Below are 26,339 nucleotides of genomic sequence, written 5' to 3' on the forward strand. Positions count from 1 at the left end.
CCCAATCATTCACCCCCCAAATCATTCATCCCCCCATCCAAATCATTCACCCCCCTGCCCCCAATCATTCACCCTCCCCACTTCCCAATCATTCACTCCCACCCCCAATCATTCACCCTCCCCACTTCCCAATAATTTACCCCCCACCCCAGCATGTCATAGTTTCACCCCCAATGTCATGAGAACTTGCGGCAAACCATTAAAACATAGAAGGGGATGCAAGTTGCAGGGAAATGCATCCAGGGGTGAACTCCCTTCCGTACCCATTGGACTCGCCAGCTTGTCTGATGGAGATTTAAAGGGTGTTTTCATTCACCTCAGCAGCATCTCTGTGCAAAGATCAAGATAACATCCCCAGGGTGCTCGGCCGCCCAAATGGTCAGCAGAGAATCTGGCGCAGAAATCACACGGATCACACTTTTATTTTCACCGACTACATGTTGTGAACTGCAGCTACTCTGGAAACTGGGTGGAATAGCACGGCTTCCAAAGACCAGGGTTCAAGTGAAAGGTAGTAACTGGGATGGTTACATGGGGGGGGAGGGAGAGGGGGTGAATGATTTGGAGGGGAGGCTGAATAATTTGGGGGGGTGAATGATTGGGAGGTGGGGTGAATGATTTGGAGGGGAGGCTGAATGATTTGGGGGGTGAATGATTGGGTGGTGGGGAGGGTGAATGATTGGAAGGGGGGTGAATGATTGGGAGGGGTGGTGAATGATTTGGATGGGGATGAATGATTTGGGGGGTGAATGATTTGGGGGGTGAATGATTTGGGGGGTGAATGATTTGGGGGGTGAATGATTGGGGGGTGAATGATTGGGGGGTGAATGATTGGGGGGTGAATGATTTGGGGGGTGAATGATTTGGGGGGTGAATGATTGGGGGGTGAATGATTGGGGGGTGAATGATTGGGGGGGTGAATTATTGAGAGGTGGGGTGAATGATTTGGAGGTGGGTCGGCAGGCACGAGTTGGAGTGCCCTACCGTGCCAAGTGGAAACTTGTGCAGGTTGGAAGGGCAATGCCCTTCGGTCCATGTTCGGATCGTCCCATTCACGGTCGGGCCGTCGACAGGGCGCTCTTCCAACGCTTCTTTTCAACCCGAGGAGCTGAGTGGCCGGCTCGCCGCCTGGGGAGATGGTCCGGGGTGCCGCGGTGGCTTGTCAGTCAGCCCGGGCTGGCTGTTGGCGGCGGCTTTGCGCCTGCTCCCGGTCCCCGCCGAGTCGCCGTCAGCGCCCTGGCAGCGGAGCCGACCTGGATACTCGTCGCTTGATGCCTCGGCGCCGACCAAGCTGCACGGTCTCGGTGAAGAAGTAGGAGCGTTTCCATTCCTGCCTTTGGGGGTTTCAACCTATTCCTTCCTTGGGAGGGTTGGAAGGGGGCATCCGGAGATCGCGACTCCCGCCCTGGGACCGCGCGTCCTGCGGTGGGTGGCGGACTATTTCGCGGGGATTCCGGCCGCCTCGGGCAAAACGCGGAAACTTTCCGGGGCGGATAGAAGCTGAAGTTGATCTGACGAGGAAAGGGCGACTTCGGGAGCGGTGCAAGGGAGGAAGAAACAGGGGGTTCGATCCGGATTCATTCTGTTCGAGTTCACCTGGAGCGTTCGGGTGGTCTCCTTTTTGTTTGTGCAGTGAGCCGTTGCGCTCCAGCCTGCTCCAAGGGAGGGGGGTGCTGCGAGTGGGGGGGGTGCGAGTGGGGGGGGGTGCGAGTGGGGGGGGGGGGGTGCGAGTGGGGGGGGGTGCGAGTGGGGGGGGGTGCGAGTGGGGGGGGGTGCGAGTGGGGGGGGGGTGCGAGTGGGGGGGGTGCGAGTGGGGGGGGGGGTGCGAGTGGGGGGGGGGGTGCGAGTGGGGGGGGGGGTGCGAGTGGGGGGGGTGGTGCGAGTAGGGGGGTGCGAGTGGGGGGGGATTGGGGGGGTGGGGTGAGTCGGGGTGGGGGGAGTGGGGGCGAAGAGGCTGCACAGGAACCTGGACCATGTTTGAGCTGAAGTGAACCTCTGGATGGAAAGTGGCGAACTCGAGGGAAGTGGCCGAGTGTTTCCAAGGAGCTCGAACTGTCCCCTTATTAATGGAGCGCGAATACGGTCGGTGGCATCTCTGTTCCTTTGCTTAGTGTCAAATATTTAAACGGGTCTCCGCTTTGACGCTATTTGCTCCATCGCTGGCTGCAGGATCAAGGCAGGGACAATCTGGCCAGGGCTTAACCCAGAAGGGTAGTCCTGTTCACCTTTGCTGTCGATTTATCGCCCTTTTCTGCTAATATAACTTGAGTCTGTCCCGCAGGGGCAGCTTTTATTTCCACCTCTGCCCATCCTTGAGCTGCGGAGAATTGAACTCCTTTCTCATCGTCAGGCTCCGCACTCTGGCAGCGTCGTCCCACACTCCACTGCCCTGCAATTGAATCCATCATTTCCCTCCCCTCACAATGAATGGGACCCCTCCTGATTTCTGCGGGGAGTGTTCAGTCAGGTCGAGGACTGGTGCGCCTCCACCTCCCGCCGAATCTCCATTCACTCAGACCCTCCAGACTCCTTCAATTCCATCTTTCCCTGCAACTCTCCCTCTGCAGTGCCTCAGGGAACTCCAACCCTCTTCTTCCTCCCCATTCATGTGTTTGGAGACCCCCCCTCCTCCCCGTCCCTCCGTCTCTCTCTCTCTCTCTCTCTCTCTCTCTCATGCTGCTACTTCCCCTTGTTTTTAATTCCTTCTCTGAGACCAAACACCTAAACTGACCAGTGCCCCAGAGTCCTTTGAGGTTGCCTCTTGTTCTTCCAATTTCCTGAAAATAGGCCTTACCTGCTTGATCTTTTCTCATATGACAGCGACCTCATCCCCCAGCAATGTCTAATGAGCACTGAGTGCACCAAATCCGAGAATAGAGCATGTGAATCTATGCTAGGCGTACAGGAGTGTGGCATTTCCCCATTTTAGTTTGGCATAACCAAAGGCTTCACTTTTAATTCTGAAGGGACCTCTCAGAAACATGGGTCCTTGGTGGAAGAAAGCATTGCATTTCACATGTAGCAACAAAGCTTCGATGGGCTAGTCAACCTTGAAGTAAGCAGGTGACTAATCTGATAAGAAAAGACTTTGACAGAAGAGGTGGTGGATGATACTCAAGATATCTTTAATATAAATGTGAAAGGCAGTGAGAACAAGGTCTGGGAGAATTGTTTTAAAACAGAGAAGCAGGACGACCCCACACGATTTCCAGGTATGCAAATCTAAAATCAAAACCAAATATTTACTTATTTCAGCTTTTTCGTGTGCCAAGCTATGTGTCGTGGTTCATAAGCAGTGTACAGTTGGTTACAAAAGAAATCGTCGTAGCTAATTCTGTTGGTTATTCTAAATAGGTGAACTATTATTTGATTCTTGTGGAAAGGATGGAAGTGAGTATTTTATTGCAATTTCAGCGAGTGGGTTTGAGTGATTTAATACCCGATGACAAATCTTGTCATTTTCTAGTCCAGCTGCATGAATTTCAGGCTGAATTTCTTGGTGAATCTCAGAGATAATTTGCGTAGATTTGACACTTTAGAAAAGGCCATTTGACCCCACTTTTTTGTCCTGGTATTCATCTTCACTTGCGTGTTCCCCTAGCTGCTTCTGCTCTGCCTAGTTTATAAGTTTAACTTGCCATGTATCTTGGGGATACTTCATTGACATTTCAGCGTTATTAGCTTTCTGCTGAATGGAGCAGATACACTGTGTGAAATTAATTCACAAATTTCAATGCAATTAAGAAATTAAAACACTGAACTGAGATATCAAAGCGGTTGCTCGTATTTTCCTTTTCTATTTATTCATCAGTAGATGTGAGAAATGACGGTGAACAACATCACTTGGAGTTATCATGAATAATGATCATTCTTGCTTTGAAACATTAATTGAACAATAGAAATAAAGTCTGAGGAGAATTAGTTCTGCATGCAGCTGTCTATTCTTAACTCCCAGGGCTGAACAGTAATGATTTGTTGTTAACTTCTGCATAACAATTATTATAATAGACTCAGCATGAATGGGATAACTCTGTTGGGAATATCATAATGTCACTGGAAATATCACTGGTGGAAATAATTCAATTTCGCTAAGATGCCTTGTATCAAATAAGTTCCTTGATAGTTGTAGCAGCAGAATGGTGTATTGGAGGTCTGTGCTTTTCTTTCTCTGAATACTCCGTGTCCTGAAAAGTCATTTCTTTAACCAACCTCACTTCTATCATAAACTGCACCATTTGGACCAGGAGTTGGGCCATGCGCTCTTGTTGGCTGAACAGACTTTTTGTAATGATGGTCAGACCCTCCATTTCACTGTGAAACACCTAACATTGTCTTCCAGAGTATTGCTCACAGTGAAGATGCCTGAAGCCTAGAGAACTGAGGGAAAATTGTCCCTGATGTCTAAAAACATTGTCTAATTGCTGTAGATTTTGAGAATAAATGAGATTATTTTCATTTACTGAGGGAAGTGCTTTCAAGTTGTCAGACACCAGAATGAAAGTACTTCCTTTTTCTAAATAGTTTCTTCTTTGGCTTGGCTTCGCAGACGAAGATTTATGGAGGGGGTAAAAAGTCCACGTCAGCTGCAGGCTCGTTTGTGGCTGACAAGTCCGATGCGGGACAGGCAGACACGGTTGCAGCGGCTGCAGGGGAAAATTGGTTGGTTGGGGTTGGGTGTTGGGTTTTTCCTCCTTTGCCTTTTGTCAGTGAGGTGGGCTCTGCGGTCTTCTTCAAAGGAGGTTGCTGCCCGCCAAACTGTGAGGCGCCAAGATGCACGGTTTGAGGCGTTATCAGCCCACTGGCGGTGGTCAATGTGGCAGGCACCAAGAGATTTCTTTAGGCAGTCCTTGTACCTTTTCTTTGGTGCACCTCTGTCACGGTGGCCAGTGGAGAGCTCGCCATATAACACGATCTTGGGAAGGCGATGGTCCTCCATTCTGGAGACGTGACCCATCCAGCGCAGCTGGATCTTTAGCAGCGTGGACTCGATGCTGTCGACCTCTGCCTTCTCGAGTACTTCGACGTTAGGCAATTACGCAATGAAGAAATAGCTTTTGATCGATTTGTCCTGTTGGTTGATCACACTAATGGTCAGTGGCTCTTAAGGGCCCAATTATGTTGAAGGTCACTGATGACAATGTCCACTGTTGTTTCTTCCAAGGGAATACTTGATTAGAGGTGAGTTAAGATTGTATTTGCATGCACCATACATGGGTGCTTTCACATTGAGATCCCTATAAATTGGTGTATCAATGGCCTGTGTTTAAAGTCAAGTCCGATCAGATGTTCACACTGAACCAAGAAAAGCCAGTTCAGTGCGACCTACATAGGGACGTGGCATCCCGGTGCTAAATTACTGCAGCATTACCGCGTTGGCGTCCCAGGAAGTCAGTTAAGCCTTTTACACAGGAGCCGATGCAAAATGCATCGACTCTGATACTACCTACTTTGGCGGGTAATGCACGGGATGAAAATAACCCCACCCCCATACCTTGTTGGTGGTCATGTTCACACAGATAGGTGAAACAGTAAAAAAGGTGATTAAATACTGGCTTTCAAGGGCAGCGTGAAAGCATCTACTGATAGAGGAGTGATAACTAGGAAGATCACGCTTTGGCCGTGTCGATTCACCTGTGTTCCATCAATCTAGGTCTGCAAGGCAGGTGAAAGAAGCAACTTGAAATAGATCCAAACACAACACCTACAGTTAAAATGATGGATTTTGCAACACCCATGGACATCAAAGCCACAGTATTCAGTATGCGAACCAGGGTTCTTTGTTTAGGACCAATATACTCCTGGTGTAATCTCTTAACAATTACTGTTAATCATATATATTGCCTTGCCCTCCCTTTGCTTGTGATTGATTTCACATTTGACAAATGATAACTTAGCATAAGCCACTTTTCAAGGTATATGCAACCTCCAGATAGGTGAAAGAACTAAAAGAAAACGTTAAAACCACAGTGCTCTAAAGCATACTTTCAAGTGAAGCTTTGCATGAATAATATAGCCAAAGATGAAACAGAGCAGGCTGGACATATTCTATTTACTATTTACTTTAGATGACATTAATGATGCAACAATAGCATAAACACCAGTTCTGTCATCACTTAAGGAGTCCTGACAGATGACTTTTGTTTCCGTTAACAGCTTACAAAAATGAAGCGTGCATCGGGCAAAACTTTTCTGGCTTTAAAGATGCTTGTATGCAAATAGTGGGCTATAAATTATATAGCACCTGTGTTTAAAATTTACCATTTTTGTTTGAGGTTCTCAATTCTACTGCGATTAGGCTCCAAGGATCACGGGTAAATAAAACCGCCCACTATAGATGACACTTCCCAGCTTCTAATATTTCTCAATCTCAGAACATGTCTCCTTCCAAGAAAAGTAAGCTTCGACATTCCGAATTGTATCTTACTCAACCAGATAAATCAAACTTCATAATTGCAGCTGTAAATAGCTTTAATTTTCCATTGATAAAAGCAAATAAACATTTTCATCGCTTTGCATTTCATAACGATGAGTAGAAGAAAGCATATTGTAAATGATAATGATACTCAACTTCAAACAAACAAACAAATTAAATGATAATCAATAATAATAATAATTAATGACGAATAATTATGATAAATTCAAAGAAAATTTTCTCGACTGAGCTCACTCCCCTTCCATGGTAATTCCAGGACATAGTAACTCTACAAAAAACAATGAATCCTTAAAGGGAAAGTCACCAAACAGCCATAAATCATAAACACACGGTTTGAACCTCTACAACCACAAAGACCTGCGTGCACAAAGACTTCTCCTTTGCCATCTCTCCTCCTTTGGGAACAGCCAACATTGGTGAGAAGGCAAGTTGGAATTGATCCAACTGCAATAGATTTGTGCTTGGAACAAGCGGAAGATCATCAGCCTGAAGGGGTTGGGAATGGTTCGGTAGAAGAATGGGCAGATGTGTGGAGGGCTGATTGGGGAGCTAATTAAGATCTTAGAATCTCAGGCTGCCAGTTGGATAAGATTAGGTCATTTTATATTCTTCTAAGATGAGACTCAACTCCCAGGCATGGCCTATTTCAATGAAGTGGCCTCAACCAATTGCATACCTTGTATATAAAGAAATTTGAGAAAGTGATATCATTGTGTATGTACGGTGTACATTGTTTGATATTATGCAGGATGCTGAATGGCCTTTGCATGCATGCCATTTGCACACCCGTTATAGAACAAATTTTCTGAAGGGTACTCTTCTTCTTTCTTTGGCTTGGCTTCGCAGACGAAGATTTATGGAGGGGGTAAATGTCCACGTCAGCTGCAGGCTCGTTTGTGGCTGACAAGTCCGATGCGGGACAGGCAGACACGGTTGCGGCGGTTACAGGGAAAAATTGGTGGGTTGGGGTTGGGTGTTGGGTTTTTCCTCCTTTGCCTTTTGTCAGTGAGGTGGGCTCTGCGGTCTTCTTCAAAGGAGGTTGCTGCCCGCCAAACTGTGAGGCGCCAAGATGCACGGTTTGAGGCGATATCAGCCCACTGGCGGTGGTGAAGGGTACTAACCATATTCCAAATGCCCAATCACAGAGGAAAAAGAAGCCAGTGTTAAATGTCTTGCTCCACCAATCAATGAGATCATGGCTGATTACACTCATCAACAAAATTTTTCAAAAATGTTTGCATCCTGAAAAAAAGGGGATTATGATAGACAACATCAAGCTGAACACAAAAGATAATTTCAGATTTGCTGTATCATGTAGGAAGTTGGAGAAACATTAAATTAATTTTTATTGAATTTAGCAAGTTTAATTGCATAATGATGCTGGCACCTTGCGTTAGTTCAACTGACCTAAAAATGTTTTGCCGCTGATTTTCGTTTGTACTCAGCATCTGATGCCTCTCATGTCAGTGTCCAACAATAGTTGACCAGCATTGATGGATTCCAGTGGCCCTGATACCGCTTTTCCATGGTCGCAATGTCCTGGTGGAACCTTTCGCCATGTTCTTCACTGACAGCACCAGGATCAGCCGGGAAGACGTCTGAGTGCGAATACAGAGAATGAATTTTCAATGACATGTTGCACTTTTTGGTTTTGCATGATTGGAGTAGACTGAAAATATGACAGGAAACCACAAAAAAAGGTTTTATCTGAAACATAGGAAAATGTTAAGATGATATTCGTGATCAGCAGTCCAAAATCCATAAAAAACACCCAAAAGTGTTCAAGAAGAAAAATCTTTGTAGATTAGTTTTATTTAACCCAACATCACTTTCCTGCACTAACTCTACCGCTCTTTGCCTTACCTAATATCAAAAGGTCGAACAATCTCAGCTCAAATTTACTCAGTAACAGATTGTAGTTCTGAACATTTTCTTAAAATTCTTGCATTTAGCTTACAAAATCATTATGCTACCGATTAGAATGACTGTACTTGGCCAAATTAATTGTCAAGTAAATTTGAATGGGTTTAAACCAAAGTTTTCTGTTGCACATCTTCTGACCCCAATTTAATAGATGACCTTTACTGTGGAAAAGTGCAGAGTGGTGGGGATGCATTTTGTTAGCAAAAGCTGCACTTTTGGAGGACAAACTAGGATAGGACTTGTATGGTGAACAGTGGAGTGGGGCAGAGAGAAGGATCTGGGAATACAGATACACAAATCCTTAGAAGTGGTATCTCGTGAAGATAGGGTCCTAATTTTGACGCATTGATCTTCATTAATTAAAGTTTTGAGAACAAGAGTTGGGATTTTATATTGAAGTTCTATAAGACTTTGATGAGGCCAAATTTGGAGTATTATGCATCGTTTTGGTCAGCTGCCAACAAGAAAGATATCTATCAGATTGAAAGGGTTGTTGTGAATGAGGGAACTGATTCGATGGATCTCAAAAGCAAGGACGCTGAACACTGGCTGACAGTAAATAACTTTATTTACCGAAGACGTGCATTGGAAGATGGCAACAGGGTTAAGACGCGTATGCACGCGCGCACCCACCCACCCACCCACACATTCAAGGAAAAGATACAATATGATACCCAACACCCCTTGACTCAGTGCAGGCATGACTCTATGCTACTCAAGACACTAACTAAGATGCTCCCAACCCTTTCCTAGTGCACACCTTACCAAACAATTTCTCCAGCACTGTTCCACGGTCCCTCAGAGGGAGATGGCAAAAAGTGAGAGAGTCAAGTGCACATTGGAGCCCTTTGAAGTACTGGAGGGCTGGGGGTTCCAGCCCAGGTAATCAACAGGGTGCCAATGGCTTGGTGCCAGCAAGGTCCAATTAATTATAAAGGTCAAATACAAAGGTACTTAAAGGGGCCAATGGTCAGGTGTGCACTGATGGGTGGGGGTGGAACCAAACCTTGATTGGCAGGTGATGTGTGTTCTGACCAGGTTGAATAGGATAGAACTTTACTGCTAGAGCATCAGAGAATGGGGGGAGATTTGATAGAGGTATGTAAAATTATGAGGGTATATATAAGGTAAATGCAAGTTGGCTTTTTCCACTGAGGTTGAATGAGACAAGAACTAAAGGGCATGGGTTAAGAATGAAAGATGAAATGTTTAAATTAAATATTAGGGGGATCTTGGTGAGAGATCTGATCATTAACCCTGTGCTCAGCCTTCAGGTTTGTCCTTCCAAAATGCATCACCTCAAACTTCAGGAGTCAAGAGGTCATGTTGCAACTCTACAAATCTCTGTTGAGACCATACTTGGAACAAGCTGGCAGTGCAAAAGAGAGCACCTTACCACCTGTTAGTGGGTAATTGCACTGCAATTCCTGCAAAAGTTGATCTGCTCTTAATTTTACCTGATTTATGAAAATTGTAAGGAGAGAAATAAACATAAATAAGATTAACAGAAGTAAATAAATCTCAATAAAGTAATGATTTTGAGAATAACGTTGACCGAATTTGTGCCCTCATGGTGAAAGAAATTGGTGCTGTTCTTAAGTCGTAATGGAGGGAATATTAATTTCCTTGTTAAAATCCTTTGTCCAACAAAGGAGTATCATTGGGTGAAGCCACTTACCAAGTCACTGTTTTGGGTAGCCTTGGATTCTTGGGTGTGGTCTCTTGAATTACAGGATTATGGGTTCAAGTTCGAGCCAAGGATCCTGAACATGTACCATAGACTGCATTCCAGTGCAATATTGCTGCTCCGTCAGAATGTGAAAATATTCAGGGAGGTCCAGAAAAGATTGTATGAGAACATTACCGGAGTTAAAGGATTATCGTTAGAAGATAGAGTAGAGGCTGGAACTGTTTGCTTTGGAAAAGAAATGGCTGAAGGACAATACAAGAGAAGGAGATGAAATAATGAGGGATCTGGACAAAGTGGACAGTAGCACATTCAAGAGGTTTGGTGAAGATGTCAGGGCTTCCGACAGCTGTGAAATAAAGAGGAAGAGAATTTGTGGTAGAGTTGGGCAGATGGAGGTAAATCCGGACAAGTTTCAGGTGATGTATTTTGGAAGGACAAACCTGAAGGCTGAGCACAGGGTTAATGATCGGATGCATAAGTGTGGAGGAACGGGGAGTCCTTGGATGCTGCACAGGTAGGAAGGCTTATGAGATGCTGGGCCTCATTAGTCGGGGGATTGAGTTCAGGAGTCAAGAGGTCATGTTGCAACTCTACAAATCTCTGTTGAGACCACACTTGGAGTATTGTGCTCAGTTCTGATCCCCTCGTTATAAGAAGCTATGAAGAGGGTGCAGAGGAGATTTACCAGGATACTGCCTGGATTGGAAAATAAACCTTATGAGGCAGAAGTTAGCAGAGCTAGGAGTTTTCTCTTTTGAGTGGAGAAGGATGAGAGGCGAGTTCATAGAAGTCTAAAAGGTTTTGAGAGGCATAGATAAAGTGGGTTCCCCCCCCCCCACAGGGTGGGAGTAGCAAACACCAGAAGACATCTGTACAAAGTGAAGGGAGGAAAGTTTTGAGGAGATATCAGGGGTAAATTGCTTACCCTTAATATTTCACCTAGGGGTGATGGTGGAGGCTAAAACATTAAGCGTAATTAAGAGACTCTAAGATAGACACGTGGATTAAATAAAAATAGAGGGTTGCAAGTTAGGAAGGGTTTAGCATTTTTTTTTTAAAGAGGGAAAATCTAGGTCGGCACAACATCAAAGGCTGAATGGCCTGCACTGTGCTGTGATGTTCTGTGTTCCAGAATTTGAGGAGAAATGTTTAGTTTGCCAGTGGTTGGAATTCTCTGCCTGCAGATATGGTTTTAATTTGGCCTTCGAGGTGGAGGAAAATTTCAAGACCAATGGAGAATGGTTCAGTGGGTGAAACAAATGCATTGACAGCGTTTGTGTCGGTATGATGGGCTAAATGGCTCCTTCTGTGCAGTAACCAATTTATGAGCCAACGATTCTCATCTCCTGGACAGGATTACAGAGGCTACTTGCCTTTTGTGGGACTATTAAGTGGTGCTCTCAGGGCAGTTATTTGCCTTGTGGAAATTTAGTGTGAGGGATCTGTATGAGATTTTATATCTCATTGGAGTCTCCTTGGTTCTATTTCTGGCTTCGATAATGGCAGGGAAGATCCGGCCTCGCATCCCACCCTGTCTGAGTTTAGGAATTTGGATACACTTCTCAGACACATGTTGCCCATTACAGAAACTCAGAACTTTTGTGTCATGAATACTTTGAGTATTTAGGAAATAGCAGTTGGTCCAACAACATTCTCTGTAAATCTGTGGCCACAGAAACAGAAGGAAAAGCCTATGAATTAATTTTACAAAGACCCATGCAGTGGAGAGACTGTTGCTAATTGTCCGAGATAGTTGCAAATCTTTTGGGAAGGATAGCAGGAATGGAAGGGTTAGCACATGAGGAACGATTGTGGGCTCTTGAACTGTACTCGTTGGAGTACAGAAAGGTGAGTGGGGATCTCCTAGAGGCATTTCAAATGCTGAAAGGCCTGGAGAGAGGAGATGTGGCAAGGATCTTTCCCATGGTACGAGAATCTAGGTCAAGAGGCACAACTTCAGGATTAAAGGCCATTAATTTAAAACAGAGATGCGGAAAATTTTCTTTAGTCAGAGGGTCGTGAGTCTGTACAATGTTGCCACAGGTGACTGTGCAAGTGAGGTCGTTGGCATGTATTTGAACAGGGCATCAAGGGTTACAGGGAGAAAGCCGGGGAGTGGGGCTGAGTGGGAGGATGGATCAGCTCATGCTTAGAATAGCAGAGTAGACTCGATGGGATGATGGGACTACGTCTACTCCTATATCTTGTGATCTTGTGAATCCAATCATACCTTCTTAACTGCATAAGTATTCCTCTGTTGTCTCCTACACCTCAGTCAGTGCCCCTGGCAGTTAAGATATTTCTTGGTTGTTATCTTTCCACACCACTCATTTAATCTGTTATTTAAAAACACTGCTTCCATTCTCATGTATACTTTAAACTGTGCAGAATTCTGATATTGCTGTCAATGTACTTGTGTTGCAAGAACCCTTGAAGCAAACAACGGCAGCTAATTACTTTTGGATAGCGTTTGGAGCAGATACAATGGGTTTCTTTAATTGTGATGCTTCCTTAACCCTCATTTTTTAAATAAAAACTGCAATGTAAACAATACTTAACAAGAACAGCCCTAATGTTAGATATTTGGCATCATTTGCTCCATGAATTTGAGAACAGGAGAAATATAACGGTGAGATGCTGTACTTGTGTAATGACAACCTCACGCTCAGCATCACCAAAACCAAGGAGATGATTGTGGACTTCAGGAGGAAGTCAGGGCAACATGACAACATCGAGGCCTCAGTAGTGGAGAGGACCAAGAACTTCAAACTCCTGGGTGTCAACATCTCCGAGGATCTGTCCTGGAGCCTCCAGGTTGATCCAATCACAAAGAACACTCCCTAGCGACTATACTTTGTGAGGTGCCTGAGGCGGTTCGGTATGTCACCGAAGACTCTTGAAAATGTCTACGGGTGTACCTTGGAGAGCATTCTAGTTGACTGCTTGGTATGGGGGCGCCAACTCTCAGGGCAAGAATAAATTCCAGAGGGCTGTTGACAGGAACCAGACTCCGTTGGGCATATCTACATGAGGCGGTGCCTTATCCTCTAAGACTCCCACCACCCAGGCCGTGCCCTCTTCCCTCTGCTACCATCAGGGAAAAGGTACAGGAGCCGAAAGACGAGTGCTCAGCGGCAGAAGGACGGCTTCTTCCCCGCTCCCAACGGAATCCTGAATGATCAATGAACCAAAGACTCAGCCTTACTTTTTGTGCAGTATTATTGTTATTTTTATTTTTATAGTAATGTTTTAAGATGGTTATAATATGAATGTTTGCTCTGCGATGCTGCCACCAAAACACCACATTTCATGGCAATAAATCCTGATTCTGAGCTTTCTAGCCTTTGAGTCAGATTTGTGAGTGCACGCCCCATTTAAGAAATTTGAATACAAATTCCAGACTGGTGCTCCTGGGCTGCAGCAAAGGAGAGCTTTACTGGCTATGCTACTATCTTTAGGATAAGAGACCAGCTGTCATCTTAAATGGATAGAAAGGCTACCTTTTATAGATAGGCAGGGCATTACACTGTTGCCATGACTGGTATATTTTTTCAAGGCAGGGCAGCACTGGAGCAGTTAACGCCTTGCTGCTACAGGGCCAGCGGCCTGGGTTCAAATCTGGCACTGTCTATAAGGAGTTTGCACGTTCTCCCCATGCCTGCGTGGGTTTCCTCCGGGCTCTCCGGCTTCCTCCCACCCTACGGAGGCGTAGGTTAATTGGGTGGCACGGGTGGAAGAGTCTGCATCAGTCCTGTGGTGTCTAAAACTAAATTATGACTGTTCTTGTGAGATTAGATGTATGGAAATTGAGAGCCAAGATATTTGAACAGTGATTACACCACAAAATTAACTCCTTTAGGATTAATAGCATTGAGGATGGGGATTAGAGCTCAAGTTAACAGTGATGCGTGTCTACGCAAAAGGTAAATTTGTATGTGGCAAATATATCGACCATCAGTGTGTGTGACCGGCTGCCGACAAGAAAAATGGGTGCCTTGAAATTTTCCTAAGTTTTTACGGTCGTGTCCAAGGAGCTAATTCAGTGGTGATGAGAAAGTGAACACCATGGACTTCACACTATTGATTTGCCTGCAGAGCTTTTCCTGTTTCCATGGCACCTGCTAAAAGAACAATCAGACTAACTTTCAATACTCCACAGCTGTATCATTTGCATATCTATTGAAAAATGTAGATTTGATTTATACAATTCTTAGTGGCTTGCAATTAAAATTCTTGCATGGGAAGGAGAGATTGGATCCTGTAGGTAATGGCGCTGTTTATTCATCTCTGGGAGATGGTGTAATGCAAACCAAAAGAACAAAATAAAAGATCTTCCTGTGTCAGCTTTGTGTGCAGCATATACAGCGTATTCAATCGTTCTTTTATATGTTAGGTGTGAAGTCACTGGACAAATAGCTTTCAATTCAGGTCCAATCTGTTTTTTACCAATAAGGTTCTAAGGAGGAACAATGACGCCTGATGTGAGATGAAATGGTTGGAGTTTACATTGTAAAATTTCAGTTACAGGCCTCAATGACTACTGCCCAGTGGCACTGACCACCACCATTATAAAACATTTCAAGTATCTGGTGATGGAATGTATTAAAGTGCCACTCCCAGAGAGACTGGGCCCATTTTAATTCACCTACAGATGGAACCGTTCCACTGACGATGCTGTCGTCTTGTCCCCCACACCTCCACCGCCCACCCCCCCACTCCATCCTTACCTTCCTGGAGAATGAGGCCTCATATTGCCGGGCTGCTGTTCATTGCCTTCGGCTCAGCATTTCGTACGATCATACCCCCGAGGCTGGTGGGGAAGCTGTCCTCGCAGGGACTCAACACCCCTCTCTCCGTAACTGGATTCTGGACTTCCTAAAGGAAAGACTGCAGTCTGTCCGGGTCGGCAGCAGATTGGCATGCACCATCTCACTGATCCCCAGCGCACCTTAGCGCTGTGTACTCCGTCCGCTCCTGTTCATGCTGCTGGCCATGACTGCAACACCAGATCCAGCTCCAACAGAGTCATCCAGTTTGCAGATGATATGACTGTAGTTGGGCTCAACAACAATGAGTTGAAACACACAGAAGAGGTGGAAAATCTCGTGAAATGGTTCAAGAACAACAATATGAGTTTCAACATAGAAAAGACAAAGAAATGATCGTGGACTTCAGGAGGACCGGGGATGACTACTCTTCACTACACGTTAGTAGCTTGGTAATGGAGAGAGTAACTGAGAGCACCAAGTTCCTCGGAGTTCATTTGAGAAGTGACCTAACCTGGACACAAAACCTCTCCTCACTTATCAGGAAGGCACCACAGTGACGACCCTTCCTGAGAGACTGATGTGGGCAATGCCACTGGCCACCATTCTGTTAACTTCCTCTATTGAGAGAGTCCTGGCTGGCTACATCACAGTGAGGTGCGGTTGCTGTAAAGCATTGGGTCGGAGGCCAATCCGCAGCCCATAAAAGTGGCAGAGAAGCTATCTGGGGTAATCTCCCCTGCCTTCTCACTGATGTGATTTTTCGGGATCGTGGCTTAAAGAGGGCTCGCAAAATCAGGGAGGACCCCAACCATCTTCCAGCTCCTTCCGTCAGGAAAAAGACAGAGGAGTGTCAGAGCCAGAACCATCAGGCTGAGGAACGTCTTCTTCCCACGGGCAGTGAGAATGCTAAAACAATTCCCCTTGACTCTAATATTTATTAATAACATTTATTTTAATGTATGTCCTCTGTATATGTATTGATTGACTGCATGTGTGATCTGTACCAGATGACAAATGAACTTGAACTTAATTTTGAGATGTTACTTAAATCACCTGACTGGTATCGACAGTGATTAAATGCATGGTTCCAGATGTGAGAGATGATATGAGAGTTTATTGTTATGGGCATAAGTACAATGCACTGTTGCACTTAAGTTCTTGCTTGCAAGCAGTAAGTATAACTTTAATTCAGATTTCAGATTTATTGTCAGAGTACATACATGATATCACATACAACCCTGATATTCCTTTTTAGCTTCAGGTGCTGTAGAATTACCACTAATTGGTAATGCACAAAATAAACCGTACACTGCATAAACATGCAAACAAATAAAGAACTGTGAACAGATAATGAATGTAAACAAACTGACTGTGCAACACAGAGAGAACAAAAAAAATAAAGTGATTGAATTTGTTGTTGAGGAGTCTGATGGTGGAAGGTTAGCAGCTGTTCCTGAACCTGGTGGTGCGAGTCTTGTGGCACCTAGACCTCTTTCCTGATGGCAGCAGTGAGAACAGAGCATGTGCTGGGTGGTGTGGGTCTTTGATGGTTGCTGCTGCTCTCCGACGGCAGTGCTCCCTTGTAGATGTACTCAATAGTGGGGAGGATTTTGCTTGTAATGTCCTTGGCTGTGTCCACTACCATTTGGAGGGCTTTACACTCGGGGGTATTGGTGTTCCCATACCAGACCATGATGCAACCCGTCAGCACACCTTCCACCACACTTTTGTTGAAATTTTCCAGGGTTTCTGATGTCGTACCAAACCTCGGCAAATTCCTGAGGAAGTAGGGGCACTGTCGTGCTTTCTTCATGATGCCATTGGTGTGTTGGGTCCAGGAAAGATCCACCGAGATAGTGACTCCCAAGAGCTTAAATTTGCTCACCTTTCTCCACCTTGGATCCCCCAATGATCACTGGATTGTACACCTCTGGCTTTCCTTTCCTGAAGTCCACATTCAGCTTCATAGTTTTGGTGACATTGGGTGCAATGTTGTTATTGGTGCACCATTCAGCCAAGTTTTCATTCTCCATCCTGTATCCCTTTCCTTTATATAACCCACTACCATGGTATCGTTGGCCAATTTGTAGATGGTGTTATTGGTGTACCGAGCCACACGGTCATAGGTGTAAAGTGAATGGTGCTCTGGTACTGATGGAGATTGTGGAGGAATGCGATTAAATTTGTAGTGATGTCCTTTCTGCCCCTCTAGACCTGCATAATTCTCCTCTGTATGTTTGTGTGAACTGATGAGTTGTACCGCCCAACATCTCTCTGCAATCCAAAAATTATAATTTTTACTTTTTTCTTTCTTCTTATTTTTTAACTCTTTTTTTTCAATTTGTATATTTTTTTGGGTGGGGGTTTGCGTGAGAGGGAGGGGTTTGGGGGCAGGATGAAAACCATCATGTATGAAATCAATTTGTTCTTTTTTTCAATATCTGTAGTATTATAATTGTAGTTACTGCATATATGGAATATTAAATTAAAAATTAAGATTGTGGAGAAGTTCTTACCAATCTTCACTGATTGTGGTCTGGAGGTGAGGAAATCCATGATCCAGTTCCACTGTGGGTGTTAACTCCCAGGACTTGTGCAGGGCCAGTGAGATGGCATCTGCCATAGACCTGTTTCTACAATAGGCAATCTGGAATGGATCCATGTCACCCCTCAGACAGGAGCTGATAATTACCACAAGGTAATAAAGATAAATATCAAAGGAACAATAAACATTCACAGTTGCAGTTCGGGCAAAAAAAAGATCCTGCTGGAAGTTTGAAAAACAGTGTTCTTGAACCAAGAGTTGCTGGACTAGGCTGCTGTACCTTCTGCCTGAAGGCAGCAGTGAGAAGAGATTGTGGCCAAGGTGGTGGGGATGCTTTATGACGTTGGCTGCCTTCTTGAGGCAGTGCATGATTTCTTGAATGGACGGTAGGTCGGTGCCCATGATGGACTTGGCGAGGTTTGACAATTTCCACAGCCTTGGTGTACACAACAAATAACAAATGATTGAGACCCGAAACAGAGTCATAATGCGCTGGAAGTAATGTCTCGGCAGACCTATCAGTGTCTGGAGAGGTAAAAGATTTATATTTTTCGACCAGAGATCCGTCATCAAAGCAGTAAACTGGATGATGATCATGTCTCTCAGTAATGGAGAAAGAAGCAATAAAGTGATGGAACGAGCTATCTGGAATAATGATTTTCAGGATGAAACAGCTGGTGTAGTAGATTACAAATGAACTTTAGCAATTGTTAGCTAATTACAGATTTAAACAAATACATTTGCCAGTTATCATTGATAATGTCTTGGTGGTAATTGATATACTTAATTCCTGACTTTTGTCTGTTATTATCTTTCATTATCTTCTTGAAAAGTAGCTTCTTGACTCTTTATGTTCATTTCGTGCTATCTGAATGGTTAGAAGAAAAGGTATTGCATGAAATAATTACAACACTGGTAAAATATATATTTGTGCTGTCTTGTCAGTTTTCAAGGGCTGAATTGTCTCGCCATGGTAATAAAGCCACTGCAGAATCCGAATCAGGATTTATTGTCATGAACAAGTCATGAAATTTGGTGTTTTGTAGCAGCGACATAGAGCAAACGCTCATATTATAAACATCTTCCGACATTTCTATGAAATAAAATAAAATATAATAGTAATAAAAATAACACTGCACAAAAAGTCAGGCCGTGTCTGGTTCGTTGATTATTCAGGAATCTGATGGCAGCGGGGAAGAAGCTGTCCTTAAGCTGGTTGACTTTAGGCTCCTGTACCTTTTCCCTGATGGTGGCAGAGTGAAGAGGGCACGGCCTGGGTGGTGGTGGGGTCTTTGAGGATAGAGGGTGCTTTTTTAAGATGCCGCCTTATGGAGATGACCTCAATGGAGTGAAGTCTGGTGCCTGTGGTGTCACAGGCTGAGTTAACAACTCTCTGCAGTTTATTCTTGTCCTGAGAGTTGGTGCCTCCATACCAGGCAGTGATGCAACCAGCCTGAATGCTCCCCACAGTACATCTGTAGAGGTTTATGAGTCTTTCGGGGCATACAGAATCTCCTCAGACACCTCACAAAGTATTGTCACTGGCGAGCCTTCTTTGTGATGACATCAACATGGAGGCTCCAGGACAGGTCCTCGGAGATGTTGACACCCAGGAATTTGAAGTTCTTCACCCTCTACACTATGAGCCCTCGACGAGGACTGGGTCATATTCCCCTGACTTCCTCCTGAAGTCCACAATCATCTCCTTAGTTTTGCTGATGTTGAGCGCAAGGTTGTTGTCATTACACTATTTAATGAGCTGATCTATCTCCTTCCTGTACGCTTCTTCATGGCTGTTTGTGATTCTGTTGACAACTGTGATGTCATCAACAAACTTATAGAAGGCATTGGAATTGTGTCCAGCCACACAGTCATGGGTGTATAATGAGTAGAGCAGTGAGCTAAGCACGCATCCTTGGGGTGCGCCTGTGTTAATTATCAGTGAGGAGGAGATGTTGTTTCCAATTTGTATTGACTGTGGTCTTCCAATGAGAACGTCAATGATCCAGTTGAGGAGTGGGGTACAGAGGCCTAGAGTTTGTAGCTTCTTGACCAGCCCTGACGGAATAATGGTATTGAAAATTGAGCTGTGAAGAGTAGCCATATGAATGAATTGCTGTTTTTGAGGTGATCCTGGGCTGAGTGGAGAGCCAGCGATATTGTATCTGCAGTGGAGCGATTGTGGCAATAGGTGAATTGCAGAGGGTCCAGATCTTTGCTGAGGTATGTGTTAATTCTGGCCATGACCAACCTCTCAAAGCATTTCATCACAGTAGAAATTAGTGCTACTGGGTGGTAGTCCACGCTACTCTTCTTGGATACCAGGATAATTGGTGCAATGAGAGGTTGAAAATGTTCGTGAACACTCTGGCTAGTTGGTTAGTGCAGATTTTCAGGACCCTGCCAGGGATGCCATCAAGCCTTGACACCTTGAAAGGGTTCACCTTCTTGAATGATGTTCTGACGTCGCCCTCAAAGACAGATATCACAGGGTCCTCAACCTTTTCAGGGATTCTAGTAGTCCTGTTTGACTCTTTTTCTCAAAGTGGGCATAGAAGGTGTTCAGCTCATTGGGTAGTGAAGCCTCGCAGCCATCTAGAGTGTTCATCCTCACTTTGTAGGTTGTAATGGCCTCCACTCCCTGCCTTAGCTGGGTGTATCTTGCTCTGTTTCTAGCTTCCTCCAGAATTGCCACTTTGCTTCGGAGGTGGCCTTCTGCAGGGTGTACCTGGACTTTTTGTAAAGATCTCGAACCCCCGGGCTTAAACGCCCTTGTTCTTGCCCTCAGCAGGTTGCGAATCCTCTGATTCATCCAGGGCTTCCGGCTGGGGAACACCCGGTATTTGTGTGTGGGCACACACTCCTCCGTGCAGGTATTGATGAAGTCGGTGACACCTGTGGCATATTCATTCAAGTCTATGGATGAGTTCTTGAGTATGTTTCAGTCCACCGATTCAAAGCATTCCTACAGACGCTCCTCTGTCTCCCTCAACCACACCTTTGCCATCTTCATCACTGGTACTGTGGTCTTCAGTCTCTGCTTGTACAGTATTGCTGAAGTGTGGTCATGGTATGGCTCAGTATGCGTTTTTCATGTTGGTGTACCAGTGGTCGGGTGTGTTGGTTCCCCTGGTCTCACATGTGATGTGTTGGTGGTACTTTGTCAGAGACTCCTTCGGGTTGGCCTGGTTGAAGTCTCCCACAATGATCAGGAAGGCATCTGGATGTCCTATCTCACAGCTATTGATCAGAGTGCTCACTCCCTCCAGTGCAGACATGAATAACAAGTCCATTTTGCATATTTGCAATTCCCAGAATATTATGTCCAGGCAATGATATTCAATCACATACAACCCTCTTATCCAGCATCAGTCATATTATATTATGGAGGAGGTTTTAAACAATTTAGGGAAGAAAAATTCCTTCAAATACTTCGTGTAAACAAAACTCATCCAGGAGATCACGAAGGTCATTTAGATGGAAACACATTTTTGAAACCGTGCACTGGTCTGATATCTCTTGACAGTACACAGAGAGTCTGCATTCATGACATGAGCTGGCAACTACTTCTTTAGTGTGACTACTATCTGTGGTTTAAAGGATGATCTAACACCTATTGTCCTTGCCCTTAAGAATCTTATATGCAGGGACATGAGCTTTTCAAATAATCTAATGAAATACCTCTTCAGAGTCGTGCAGTCAGCAGCTTTGAATGCCTTATTTGTTAGATGTATTCTTGAAACAGCCTCCAGAAACTCAGATCCAGAGAGATTTAGAGGCCTCGAATGAATAACATTGAGAATATGTTTAGTTGGTTTTATTTCCCCCCCACCCCACCTTGGTTTCCTCTTTTAATGCAATGCTTGGGCTGGAAGAATTCCCTCTTTGAAACAGAAATTTTCAGTAAATATTTATGAAATGTTCCTGGCATCATTTATTGGTAGCCGGGGGAGCAGTGTTTACTGTTGATGCCGTTGATCACTCAGCTGCAGACCAGCATCCCTTCAAACGATTGTAAATGAAGTTGGCTTTGAGCATTGTCTAAATGAGATAGTGTAGGCAAGAAGTTGCTGTTTGTTGCTAATATAGAGGACAGGAGGTGGATACAAACAGAATCTCTGAGAGTAAAGAAACTCATTTGGAGACGGGTGGACAAAATGAGGTGACTCGGGTAGCTTGCAGTTATTTCCATTAGTTAGACTTTACCTACATCCTTTAGTAACACAGGGCAGCTGTCAGAGTATGGCTCTACCTCATTCACTGAATCGTTTAAAAACTGATCAACTGGAACAACTCAGAATAGAATAGATTAAAGTTAGTGAAGTAGTCAAGAAGAAATTGAGAGAAAAGGAAGAAAGAGAAAAGATATCCTTCCCCAATTAACTCAGCACCTTTATTTGGGCGACATGGATTGTGTAACGCAATGCTGTGTTACAGCGTGAGCAACCTGGGTTTGAATCCGACGCTGTCTATAAGGAGTTTTTGAGAGTTTTTACGTTCTCCCTGTGTGTGTGTGTGTGTGTGTGTGTGTGTGTGTGTGTGTGTGTGTGTGTGTGTGTGTGTGTGTGTGAGGGGTGGGGAGGGGCAGTTTCCTTTGGATGCTCCGGTTTCCTCCCACCATTCTAAACGTACTGGGGGGTGCAGTTCAATTGGGTGGCACGGACTCATGGGCCAGAAGGGCCTATGACTGTGCTGTATGTCTAAATTTAAAATATATTACTCTTCCTTTTAATGTCAGGATCTCCCTCCTCAATTCCTCCGTGGTATCTTCATCAGTTCCAGAGGTGGCTCAACTCTGGGGAGGGGGGGGGGGGGGAGACCAACACAATGTCCGGAATCTAAAAATAATAATGAGTTTATTGTCATACACATTGCACTACTTTTTAAAACAAAATTATAGTAATGTTGTAAGATACTGTTGCAAAACACCAAATTTCATGACAATAAATTCTAATTCTGATTGTTGAATGTGATATGCACTGAAATTCTTATTTGTTGCAGTTTTACATACCTAATATCAGTCAATTTAGTTTATGAGGTGTGATCAATAACCACAAGCAGACATGAAGTGAGTGATTAAAGGCTTTAATACCCAGAAACATCAGGCATATCTCTACATGCTGATAGCCCAGATCCAAGGCTGGCATGGAGGGAGGAGACTAGGGTTATCGGCCTTTATTGGGAATCTATGGAGAGGAGTTACAGGGTCAGAGGCAGGCCAGCCTGTACAGTCTAGTGAGGTCATACCTGCACTACCCCGTGTTCCACCACAGTTTACTGTTATAATTTTTTAATAAGATGGACAATAAATATTAACAATAATCCAAATACAAAATAATTGACTTGCAATAATGCAGAGAGTCCTTTTGTACAGTCTCTATAAAGGGGAGGTTGAGGGGCCAGACAGCTGTTGGAAAGAAAGTGATCTTGATCCTAAAGGTGCTGGTTTTCAGCATTCTGCACCTTCTGCCCAAAGGTGGCTGTGAGAAGAGATTGTGACCAGGGTGATGAGGGTCCTTTACCATGTTGGCTGCCTTCTTGTGCCAACACCTCACATCGATGTCCACAATGGATCGGAGGCCAGAGCTCATGATAGGCTTGGCTATGTTTGCTGTCTTCTGCATCCTGGGCACTCAAATTATCAGTCCAAGGCTGTGATGCATCCAGTCAGTCTGTTTTCCACAGTGCATTGTAGAAGTTTTTAGACATACAGTACAGTCCATGAGCCTGTGCTGCCCCTATTACACCCAAATGACCCACAAATCCCCAATACACTCTGAACAATGGGATGAAAGCAGAGCCCTTGAATGAAACCCTAACCCTAAGGGAAAGCTCCTTACAGACAACACCAGATTCAAACCCCGGTCCAGATCGCTGGCACTATAACGGCATTGGACTAACAGTGATGAGCATTCATTGACATGCCAAATCTTCTCAGATTCCTTAGAAGAGAGTATAACTAATAAGAAAAAATCTCTTGAGCATCTACATTTCTTTTTCTTTCTGCCTCCTGTGCCAAAATGATGAGTTTTCAAAAGAACTTAAATACGATTTTAGCCTGAGATTGTCATTGTGGACCTGTAATGTGAAGTGGTGGTCGAGAGTTTGCCATTTCCCTGGCTCCAAGGGACTCTAGCTTCCAGATTTCTGCCCAGCGCTATCTACCTGGAGGCTTAAGCCCAGTAGAGTCACTGAAGGAAACACTGATATGGCTTAACGGCCAGAGATCAGGGTCTCTTTCCCCTCCACAATACCTACGAAAGGTTAAGAGCTTGTATCTGATGCTTTCGACAGTTATGTTTTCCAGTTCTATGCCTAAAATGCGATTAATGTGCTTTATACAGTTGGAAGAATAGACAAAAAGATCTGACTATGTTTGCCATTTGATTTTCCAGACATGTTAATATCTGGTGACATGTTACATTAATTGTAGCAGGTTGCACTTGATGTTCCCTTCAGCATTGATTCTGTCATATACCTTACTTTTTTTAACTAAAGAACACAAAAGCTCATGCATTCCCTTGTGATTGTGTACCCTGAAGGAAGATTGCAATAAAGATTGCAGCTAGAGTTGAAAAACTGAACCATCCACTTAAATAAGGTGACTTACAGTGAAACACCCGGTATCCAACACCCAAGGGGGATTGGTAGATGCCGGATAAGTGAATTTTCCGGTTGCTTGAGATTGTATTTTGCATGATCAATGAACTGACCGGTGGGTGGGTGGGGAGGGGGGGGGTGGTTCAATTTTAAACTTTCATAATTTTTAACCATTTATTTTCTGCTTTTTTGCTGATTGCTTGATGATGCCACTTGCTTGAATTCCAGGTAACAGGAATTTTACTGTATTCCCTTCTGTAGTTCGAACTGTAGTTGTCTTGCTTTCAGTTGGTCTATTATCAACTCAATTTTTTAAGAGGCGGTTGAAAGTTATGAACCTTGGACAATAAGGCTGAAGGAATGTGATGGTGGCTCTTACCTCTGTGTTGGTTGACGCTTCACAATGCTGGTTTCATGAGTATATATGTTAATTTGAACATTTTAAGCTTATCCACTGTTATTTTGAATATTACTACTGGTTATACAAATAGCGTGCTGAGATAATCTCCTGTTGCATTGAGCCAATTGGTTTTGTTTGATTTAAGATGAACTCCAAATTATTATGAATATCACATGAATGAAGTTAATCAAAACTGTAGTTAATAAAATTGACGTGCCATCAATAACAAGAAGTTGTGGAGAAATTGATGGGCTTTTATCAACTGCAGAATGGATGTCCGCCCATGCTGGTCGACTGTCCTGAACTGAGGAGGGGGCTGTGGCACAGTCGCCTTTATTCAGGGGCCAGTAGGGGGAGCCTCAGGCACAATCAGCAAGGGGTGTGTCCAAACATGTACACAGCACATGCAAACTTATACATAGTAGTTTACCAAACCTTTATTATAGCAATATCAATCCGACAGAACTCCGTTAACTACCTGAAGGCCAAATTTACAGCTAATGCAAAATCTTAATTTTTTTGGTTTCTTTATTTTTTTAATATTGTTTTCACAAATTTTGTCTATTTTTACTGCAGTATTGCAACCAGTCAGAATGCTCTCCACTGTACACCTGTAGAAGTTTTCGAGAGTTTTCAGTAACAATCTCCTCAAACACCTCATAGCCACTGGCTAGTCTTCTTTGTGATTCTTCATGATCTAATGAAATGGTCATAATAGACAGTAAGGAAGGATATCTCAGTTTACAAGAAAATTGTCAGTGAGGAAGGATAATAAATTTTACAACAGGATTGAGATTGGTTGGGAATTTAACATTGACAAGATGCATTTTGGTAAGTCAAACCGGGGCAGAGTTTACACAGTAAATGGAAAAGGGCTGCAAAGTGTAAGGGCAGAGGAGGACAAATGCATAGTTCCCTGAAAGTGATAACTCACGTAGGCAAGGTGGCGGAGAATGCTTTTGGCGTGCTTGACTGTGTGCAGTAGGTTACTGAGTACCACGGTTGGATATAATACAACTGTGGAAGTCTCTATTGAGACCATATTTGGAGTACTGTGCACAATTCTGGTTACCTGGCATTAGGAAGGATGTCACCAAGTTGGAATAGGTGCAGAAGAGATCACAATGTTACCGTGACTAGAGGGCTGGAGCAAATGAGGAGAGGCTGGACAAACTAGGTCTACTCCCCGGAGAATAAGAGGTTGATGAGTGATTTGTAGAGGTATATATCATGAGAGACATGGATAAAGTGAATGCTTGTGCTTTTTTGTTGCGTTGGGTAGATATTTTTATAGCTGGAGGGCATGGGTTTAAGATGCGAGAGGAGAGGGCCTGGAGTGGCAACCTTTTCACCCAGAGGGCGTTTGATGTCTGGAATGAGATGTGGGAGGAAGCTCTAGAAGCAGGTATGGTTTTCATGTTGAAAAGATATTTGGACAGATATGTGGAGAGGAAAGGTTTAGAAGGATATAGGCCAAATGCAGGCAAACGGGTCTATGCCAGAATACCAAAGAGCCTGTTTCATGTTGCATGGCCCACGGCTCTATTCCTCTATCTATGGCATAATGTTGTCTGCTTCCCAGCAATGGAGAGATGAGACTGTGAGCTCGTCATGGAAGCTCTCCTTCAACAAGCCTTAAAAACTCAGCAGTGATGAATCCTGTTCCTTGGACCATGTTCTTCATTTCACTTGTAGTTTTTCATTTTACTTTTCCTTGGTAAGGAATGGTGGTGAAGCTAGACCTGATGACTTCTTATGGAGTGGAATCCTTCCATCTGTCAAGGCCTTCATTGTTACAGTAGATGCCAACTGCCTCACTGGCTTGATAAGCTTACCTAATTTCTTGGCTCTCGGAGGTGGTACAGTTAGCGTAGCAGTTAGCGCAATGCTGTTACAGCGCCTGTGATCGGGACTGGGGTTCGAATCCAGCACTGTTTGTAAGGAGTTTGTATGCTCTCCCTGTGCCTACTTGGGTTTCC

The 26,339-nt window shown here is 44.3% G+C and overlaps 1 protein-coding gene across 1 annotated transcript in view; it reads left to right on the forward strand.

Annotated features, from left to right (window-relative positions):
• Window positions 1-1,042: 1,042 nt before the first annotated feature.
• htr1fa (5-hydroxytryptamine (serotonin) receptor 1Fa) overlaps window positions 1,043-26,339 on the forward strand; it is a 98,253-nt gene continuing 72,956 nt past the window's right edge. Inside the window, exon 1 of the mRNA XM_069892339.1 lies at window positions 1,043-1,312. The gene's annotated coding sequence lies outside the window, so the exon portion shown is untranslated. The remainder of the gene's footprint in view (window positions 1,313-26,339) is intronic.

The sequence above is a fragment of the Narcine bancroftii genome, chromosome 7, assembly GCF_036971445.1.
Source record: "Narcine bancroftii isolate sNarBan1 chromosome 7, sNarBan1.hap1, whole genome shotgun sequence".
Classification (NCBI taxonomy): Eukaryota; Metazoa; Chordata; class Chondrichthyes; order Torpediniformes; family Narcinidae; genus Narcine; species Narcine bancroftii.